The sequence below is a fragment of the Otolemur garnettii genome, unplaced genomic scaffold (assembly GCF_000181295.1).
Source record: "Otolemur garnettii isolate 467f Iridium unplaced genomic scaffold, OtoGar3 scaffold00212, whole genome shotgun sequence".
NCBI lineage: Eukaryota > Metazoa > Chordata > Mammalia > Primates > Galagidae > Otolemur > Otolemur garnettii.
Window position 1 is genome coordinate 1,056,793 of NW_003852607.1, and position 9,631 is coordinate 1,066,423.

The 9,631-nt window shown below is 40.9% G+C and overlaps 1 pseudogene; it reads right to left on the reverse strand.

Moving 5' to 3' along the window:
- Positions 1-1,770: 1,770 nt before the first annotated feature.
- LOC100941211 overlaps positions 1,771-9,631 on the reverse strand; it is a 12,969-nt pseudogene continuing 5,108 nt past the window's right edge.

Below are 9,631 nucleotides of genomic sequence, written 5' to 3' on the forward strand. Positions count from 1 at the left end.
AAAGATAGCATTGTATCAGCAACCAAAATAGAAAGTACCTATTAATATAGCTTTAAGAAGAGCTGTGCAATTTTTTTGAATACATAATCATTTACTACTTGTTTGTTACAGAATACACAAGACAAAGTACAAATAGCAAACAAAATTTTTTTCCTTATTATGTTTTTACCAAAGTCTAAAAAAAAAGACGACTAATATAGGTTTTCATTATTGTAATTATTACAAGTAATATTGTTATTGCATTTAGTAAGGTACAATTTTCTAATACTATTACTTGATGGATAATAAACATAATCTGACTTATTACACACTATATATGTGTGTGTGTGTGTGTATAATTTCGACTTATGGTCCAAAAAGTCTATTTCTAAGTGTATTTTAGGAAGCTAAAAATACGTTTTTCTGTTTTTGTGCCACAAGGTTTTATATCTAAATATATAGAGAGATATACAAAACTGCCTCATAGATACATATTTATATGTTTATCATATCTTTTATTTTTCTATTTATGGATTCCTTAATACTTTGCATCAGCTTTGTAATGTAATTGCACAGATAGATAAGTATATAAAAATATTTACTATACTTAAGAACTATTTTGCGCCTGTGGAAATAACTTGTACAAATAGGTTTCAAACTTCCACCCTCCAATGGTTATTCCTCTACTGCTCTGAATGTAATGAAAGGATCCACGTAATTCCTCACCTACAAGATGCTAGATTCTTTCACAAGATATCTTTCCTTCCAACATGGCCGACTGGCATCTTTACATTATACAAAAAATTCTGCCTTCTATAGATGCCAAAGCCATCCTGTTTGGTCCCAGACATCCTGTCCTTTTAAATTGTCAACATTTTTGTTTACATGAAATCATTTAAAACATTTTTGTGTTCCCTTTTTTCTTATTCCAGTAATCTGGCCGTTTCTATATAAAAATATTTTGAATATGCTTACCTATCTCCATAGCATCATATTTCATATGACCACTGGCTCTGTAAGGATCTAATATACAAGTTTAATAATTTGGTCTCCAATATGCCTACTACCTGAACCTGATTTTTATTCCAACTTTAGCTCATACAACTTCATTATTCCTCAAGAACATTCATTTCCACAAAATCCCAAAACCAGAGATGTTGCTGTGGATGTGGAGAAAAGGGAACACTCCTACACTGCTGGTGGGAATGCAAACTAATACGTTCCTTGTGGAAAGATGTTTGGAGAATACTTAGGGATCTAAATCTGCCATCCGATCCTACCATTCCTCTACTAGGTATATATCCAGAAGACAAAAAATCACTTATAACAAAGATATTTGTACCAGAATCTTTATTGCAGCCCAATTAATAATTGCTAAATCATGGAAGAAGCCCAAGTGCCCATCAACCCACGAATGGATTAATAAATTGTGGTATACATACACCGTGGAATATTATGCAGCCTTAAAAAAGGATGGAGACTTTACCGCTTTCATGTTTACATGGATGGAGCTGAAACATATTCTTCTTAGCAAAGTCTCTCTCTTTTTTTTTTAAGCTTCACCACAGGCATATCCTGGCTTTTATTAAAGGGCCTGCACCGCAGTCAATATAAAAACACAAAAAGTCCCATCAGTTTAATAACAATAAAAAACCCCAAAAGTGGAAAACGGAGGACAGGTGAAGAGGCCCCTGGGCCAGGATCCCCAGGGGTGCAGGGTCCCCAGTATTGTTGCTACGAGGTTGGGGGGCTGCAGTTGTCCTGTGGGAGCCACCATTCACCTGGGTTGGGGACCCTTACTTCTTCTGGGGTGTGCTCAGCTTCTGCATGCCCCAGATCTTGTCCAGCAAGCCAGAGATGAAGACCTCAAAGGGTTTGTAACAGTCAACCAGCAGCTCCTTGACCCTGGCAGCCCGGGTATCATCACTCTCCCTGTCCAGGAGTTCATCCACATCAATCTCCAGCTCTGGGATCTCCTCTTCCTGGCAGTCCAGGTGCGTGAGCTGCTCCAGAATCCACTCCTCCAGGTTGAGGCGCTTCCATAGCTCCTTGCGGTTGTACTTGATGATGACCTTTCCTTGGCATCTCACTGGGCCCTCATCATCCATACCGCCTGGGCCCTCACCTGCAGCCCCAGGGGGGCTCTGAAAGTACATGCTGGGCCCTGGGACACCAACGCCGCCCTCTCCCCCCCGCAGGGCTGCTGTCTGCCAAGGCGGCCGCAGGGGCCACGTGCGCGCGTCGGGCCCCTCCCTGCGCCCCAGCCTTCCAGATGCCCGCCGGCTGGCACCCGGCCGCTGGCTCGGGTTAGCTAAGGGGATCAGCTCCGCGCGTCTACGCCTCGAGGGCAGCGGCTCAAAGTATCTCAAGAATGGAAGAAAAAGTATCCAATGTACTCAGCCCTACTATGAAGCCAATTTATAGCTTTCATATGAAAGCTATAACCCAGTTATAGCCCAAGAAGAAGGGGAAAGGTGAGAGGGAGGGGAGGGGAGGGGGGAGGATGGGTAAAGGGAGGGTAATTGGTGGGGCCACACCTACAGTGCATCTTACAAGGGTACATGTGAAATTTACTAAGTGTAGAATATAAATGTCTTAACACAGTAAGAAAATGCCCTGAAGGCTATGTTAACCAGTTTGATGAAAATATTTCAAATTGTATATTAAACCAGCACATTGTACCCCATGATTGCATTAATGTGCACAGCTATGATTTCATAAAATAAATAATTAAAAAGAACATTCATTTCTTCAGTTGCTTCACTAACCACCTCACATGCTATTCCTTTGTCATGGAATCATTCCAGAGATTCCATGATGAGTTAATTTCTGAATCGACTTACTGTGTCAGAATGAAAGTTACACATGCAAAGACATCCCCATAATCTTCAGACTGGTTTTGGACCTACTGTTTTATCATTTCATAGACTTTGCAACTTTGCACTACTCCAGTACAACCATAAATACAATAAATGCAATTTAAATTATACAAGTATATACACAATAATTAAATATAATGTCATTTACATTTGCTATTTATGGTTCAGTCTTTCTTGCTCACTGTGACTTCTTCATGATTGCACTTATGACTCTGTGGAAATAAATTTTAAAAAGCTGCGATTGTGCAAAAACACAGAATTCATGTATTTCCCATAAGACTACCAGCTATGGAACTCCTTATCCAGATAAAGAAGAGTGTGGATACACTGAAGTCATGCCTCATGAGAACAAAGGGGCAGGCAGTTGGGAAACACACAGAGATTAGGGCAGAGATGTTCACCAGCAACCAACTGGGACACTGAGAATAAGAAATACAGACTTGGCAGATGGAGGAGAGGGTGTAAAATGATACAAAGGTGTTCGAGAGGACAAGGATTTTTTTGGTAGCTTTGGACTCAGGGGAAAATCTGGGAGACATGTTAGTCCTATGGATGTGTCGGATCCGCTGTTTGTGCCTATACAGGATGAAAACCATGGAGCCGCTGGCCCAGACCATGAGCCCCAAACATAAAATATCAGGGAACAACAGTAATACTGTGAGTAGCCATAGTGTTATTTTGTTACTATGTCCCCCAGAACAGAATCCCAAGTCCCTTTTCACTGTAGTATTTGCGTTTCTCCATTTGCTAGTCACATAGGGAGTATAAATTATATTCAACAGCATTTGCAAGATCCAACAGCATAGAACAGAGGAACCAGTGTACTGGGGAGCTTTCAGCTTAAGTTCTCCCCACCTGGAGCTCCTGAGGCTGATCTTGATGGCTTGGAAAACACTCAAGAGGCAGGTGGTGCTGATGGACACACCCCTGCCCACTCTGTGAAGATAGAAAACAAGTTTGCATCCAACATCATTGAGGAAATCTTTAAAACCAAAAGCTGCCATTGTGTGGGGGACTCCTCTGAAGAGGAGGGCTAAGGAATTGGCTACCGTCAAGTGCTTGAGAATCAAATCTGTGGACCTTAAGCTACGGCCAGTGAAGGGAAGGAAGAGATAATGACATAGAAGAGAGAAATTCCCAAGGATTCCTAATACAGTCTGTGAGAAGAAGAGCATTCCTATTGCCACATCCCTGGAGGCCATTCTGCCGGTTCACAGTGACTGCTGTTTGTCTTCAGAGCCAGAGGATCCTGCGTGGGAATGTGATTTATCCACATTTATCATGTAAACTTAAATACGATGTTCTCCATTTACCATTGGTTCTTCTACAGAAATATTCGTAATGTTATTATTAATTTGGAGACATAGTCTCACTGTGTCACCCTCGGTAGAGTGCCATGGTGTCATATTCACAGCCCTCTCAAACTCTTGAGCTCCAGTGATCCTCTTCCTTCAACCTCCCAAGTAGCTGGGACTACAGGTCCCTGCCACAATGCCCACCTACTTTTTAGAGATGGGATCTGGGCCTTGCTCAGGCTGATCTGGAATTCCTGAGCTCAGGCAACCCACCCACCTGGGCCTCCCAGAGTGCTAGGATTACAGTGTGAGCCACCTCGCCTGGGACAATATTTGTAATCTTAATACCATACTTTTAATAATCGCATGTATAACCTTTAGGCCCATTACAATCAATGTATGAACGAGTGTTCTGAAGGCCAGGTGTGGTAATATTTTTTCTCACACATCTATGATGCAAACGCTATTACATGTTGTAAAGATGAGGAAAAGAACATAGACATAGATAGGTTAAGTATTTGTTTAAATTCATACACGCATTAGTGGCCAAACAGGAAATTTAACCTGATTGTGCTGGTTGCAAAGAGAAACCAGTAAAGCTAGTAGCTACATTCTTTGAATAATTAAGTTGTACAGTATGCTTATTTTTGTGTTCATACCTTGCTGTATTATTAGATTGTTGATATCTCATTTTTTGACATTAGCTGTGACAAGCTTCAGTTTATGTGATTGAAGGATTTACAGTAATTCTTATAGGCCAGTCTCAATTATGAATGAAGATTTAGAGACTTAGTAAAATGCAGATGCACCAAATGCAGTATGATGCTGCAGGAACCTGCCCCAGGGCCAAGTCAGATTGAAGGAGTCAGCATTAGGATGACAACAGCCTGTGTGCTAGACACAAAAGTGCAAAAGTACAGGTCAAAAGAAAATTTTTTTTTTGAGACAGAGTCTCAAGCTGTCGCCCTGGGTAGAGTGTTGTGGTGTCACACTTCACAGCAACCTCAAACTCTTGGGCTTAAGCGATTCTCTTGCCTCAGCCTCCCAAGTACTGGGACTACAGGCGCACGTCACAATGCCTGGCTATTTTTTGGTTGCAGTTGTCATTGTTGCTTAGCAGGCCCAGCTCGGGTTTGAACCTGCTACCCTAGGTGTATGTGGCCAGTGCCCTGCCGACTGAACTACAGGCACCGCCTCAAAGCGATTATTGAACAGTACCATGTCTTACCCCAAACTATGGGACACGAGACACAAATACTGAATAAAATGGGGTCAGGTTAGAAACTACATATTGCTAATTTCAGATCACATAACTATGGACGCATTAACACCTGAGTTATGTGTATCTATTAGTAATGAGATGAGATTTGTGAAAGATGGTAAGATATAAGACTCACGTGCAAAATAAAAGATGCAAAGGTTGTCATCTTACACATGCCATAAATTCAAGTTTTAGATGTGGGGATGTATACTAGAATATTTTTAAACTAGACCATCAATTACACAGTAAGATATAAAAATTATGTGCGAAATAAAAGATGTAAGGGATGTCATCTTACACATTTCATGAATTCAAGTTTTAGATGGGGGATGTATATTAGAATATTTTTAATCTACGGAATCAAGTTGAGACTGACAACGTCGATCTGAAGTGTGGAGTTATGGTTACTTTTTTTGAAAATGATGCTTCCTTAAAGACAGAAATCATTTTCACCAATATCAACAGGCACTGGATGTTTTCAGCAGAGACACAATTACCGTCTCCGTTAAGCACTTCATACTCTCTGAGCTCAAGAAAACATTTCTAGTTTGGCAATGACCGTTCAAATACACTGTTTGTGCACTGGTGATTTTGTGCATTCACCCTACTGTGCTGCAAGTAAGAAAGTGGAAGTATCACAGCCACATCTCTAGTGGTTTTGGAGACTTCGTTTATGATTCCTGCAAGGTTGGTGGAACAACAGATTGATTTCAGAACTATAGTCCTTAAGCACTTTAAAAGTCATGTTTTGTTGTCACTTGAATTATCACCAGTCACGCTCAGTGGGGATTGCACTAATTCACACTTGGCAGCATTTGAGAGTAGTTAGCATGGACAGGGAGAACCCCTGTTGCACCTACTAGCTCAGCTGGTGCTTTAGAAACAATTTCTCCTTCCTGGACGGTTTTGGCACTGGATCAGTTTCAAATCGCAAAGAATCCCAGAATCCTAGTCCCTAACCTGGATTTCTGATACTACACCTTCCCTTACACCCTCTACCTGTCAGACCAAAATAAAAAATACTCACCTTACCCATGCCATTGTCTACAGGGTGAGCTCAGTATGATGGTCATGATGGTCAGTGTGTGTCTGAGAGGGAGGCAGCCAGACCCTGAGTTGAAGGTTTGTGATTCTGTGACGTCACCTCCCCAGAGCATTTCAGTTGTATCATCTGTAGCACCGATGACAGTTCCAGCTTGAGAGCTGACAGCATTGCTGAAAAACTTCTTCCCAGTTGCTAATTATTAAATCCAATTACAAGTTTCTAATTAGCATCTCTAAGAGACCATTACAGTGTTTGAGAAAGGCTCTTCCCTTTCCATGATCCCAGGAGCAGGCAAAGTCTCCCATGGAAGGAGCGGAAAGGGCTGAGGTCTGACTCATGAGGGACTGGCAGTGAATCACATGTGCCCCACTGAAAACTCCACTTCCCCAGGAAGTTTCTCTACCCCAAAGCGAGTTCATTCCTAACCTTCATACCACTGAGCCACACCATAATGTAAGTTCCGAGCAAGGAAAGGGAAATTATAGGTGAAAAGCATATATGTCTTTGCTGCTGCCGTTTCTGAGAGTGAGCATGTACAAATCTTACCTGGCACAATTCAGGAGAGACTGAGGCAGAACTCCACATGGCTTGGCACCAAGGAGGTAAAATTCCTATGCCCAGACCAGGGGGCTGGAGTATGCAGGCACGTGGCTGGCAAGTTGTCAAGATCTCCAAATTGTGGTTTTGCAAGGTTAAGATACTGCCTCCAGATGGCTTGAGGCTGAGAACAATAGGCCTTTTTTCCCCTTAGCAGTTTCCATAACTATCAAAAAGTGGGCTAGGGAGTTAACAGTCTGCTTCTTCATGGCTACTATTTTGAATATAATAGATAACTTAGAAGAATGTGTCTCACTAAAAAAGTTAGTCTTTTTTTTACAATATGTTAGTGAGATAATGAGTTATGAATATTCATTAACAACGTGTTCATGCTGCACTGGCTATTAAAGTGGGGAAGAAATAAAGATTTTTGCTATCTGCCATAGAGCGGTAGTCTCCTTTATGCCAAACAATTCCAATGCAAAATCTACACCTGTGTCACCAGCCACTCATAAGAAATTTTCATGCAATAGGAAATAGGCAAGTACTTGAGAAGAATTTTCAAAGAGATATACTAAAAGGAATAATATGAACCTGAGTATTCACTGACGATTACTTTGGAGATCTAGATGATACAGAAATTTTGTAGGAAGATTTTTTTTTCTTGATATGGATAAATATAAGAACCACCATAGGAAAGAGTTGATTGGTGTCCTGCACAATTAAAAGCCAGAATTTTATGATTTAATGGCCATTCACTTCACTAGGAGATAAGAGAAAGCTACTTATTCAGTTCAAGAGTGCTGAATGGTCATCAGAGCCACCAACATTTGTTTTTTGCTGAATTTTCAGTAATGAATACAGGTTACTTTCTTCATTAATTAAGAATTAGAAAGCATGAGTTCAAATCACATACTTGGGTTTCCTACGTGCAGTCCACATATGATCCAAATCCATTATTCAAGGTCTCTTGATTTCCAAGTCAGATACTAATTGTGGATAGTCTTTTCTGCACACATACACACACAATTATTTTACCAGATGAAGAGGGTCCACCACCTTCACTGTCAGCCAACATGCAGAGATGGGGATAGGTCCACCAACCTTTGTCTGAAGGCTAGGATTCTGGAGAACAATGAGGGTAGCCTCTTCAAGACTGTTCTTTTCTTCCATTTCCAAAATTACAGTTTTATACATTGAAGTTCGAAGTGAAGACCACGTTGACCCTTATCTTAAACAATCCGCAGAACCCGTGACCCACAGCCAACAGTAATTGGTATAACTCATGACAAAAAAAAATTCCAATTCAAAAGTTAATTTCCCAAATCAATCCATCTAAACTACTCAAGATAGGCATCTTTAGGTAGCTAAATTTACAAAACAGTAAGTGCCCATCCATCCACAAATGGATCAATAAACTGTGGTATATGTACACCATGGAATACTGTGCAGCCCTAAAGAAAAATGGAGGCTTTATCTCTTTCGTGTTTACATGGATAGAACTGGAAAATGTTCTTCTTAGCAAAGTATCACAGGAATGGAAGAAAAAGTATCCAATGTACACAGCCCTTTTATGAAACTAATTTATAGATAATGAAAGGTACAGCTTAATTCTAGCCTAGGAATATGGGGAGGGAGTGAGGTAGGGGAGGGGAGAAGGGTGGCTGGGTGGTGGGAGGGTGACTGGAAAGATCACCTATATATCTGTCTAACAAGGGTACAAGTGAACTTTTTCTAGAACTAGAGTATAAATGTTTTGACACAATGACTAAATACATGACATGAAGTCTATGTTAACCAGCTTGATGAAAGTATTTCAAATTGTATGTGAAAACACTACACTGTACCCCATGTTTGCATTATTGTATACAGCTATCATTTAATAAAAAAAAAAAGAATAGGAGATGGGGGTGAAGGTCAGGGGGGACCTAAACTGACCAGACCAGCTGTGTCATGTCTGCCCTAGGCTGACATACTCCATCTTATTCTCACTATATGTGCTTTCATTTACACACTTGTACATACAAGCAAACACATGTGCATGCATGCACACACAAATATATAGTCACATACACTCACAGATCCATTGTCACATACGTTCCACCAGAAAGTCACACTCCTCCATAGACTTGTTATCTAAAAATGCACACTAATATTAATTTTGATAATACTCATTTCAACTGGGGCAAGATGACATCTCATTGTGGTTTTGACTTTTTTAAAATTTCAGATGGATATGTGGGTACATATGATAAAGTTACACAACTTGCTTTTGTGAAATGGAAGTCAAGTGGTATGTCCTTCACCCAGGAACTCTGCAATATATTTGTGAAATGTACTCTTTAGTTGGAGATTTACCAAACCTCTGCCCCCATCCCCCCCTACTTGGATTTCACTGGGATTTTCTCTTGTGTGAGCATGTAGCCGTTAATCTGATAGGTCCAGTCTAGTACTAAGCACACAATGATTAAGGTATCTTCATACAGTTTTCCACAAAGGTTGTCCTAGTTTGCAGTCCCACCAGCAGTGTATAAGAATTCCTTTCTCGGCTCGGCGCCTATAGCTCAACCGGCTAAGGCGCCAGCCACGTACACCTAAGGTGGCGGGTTCGGATCCCCAGCCCGGACCCGCCAAA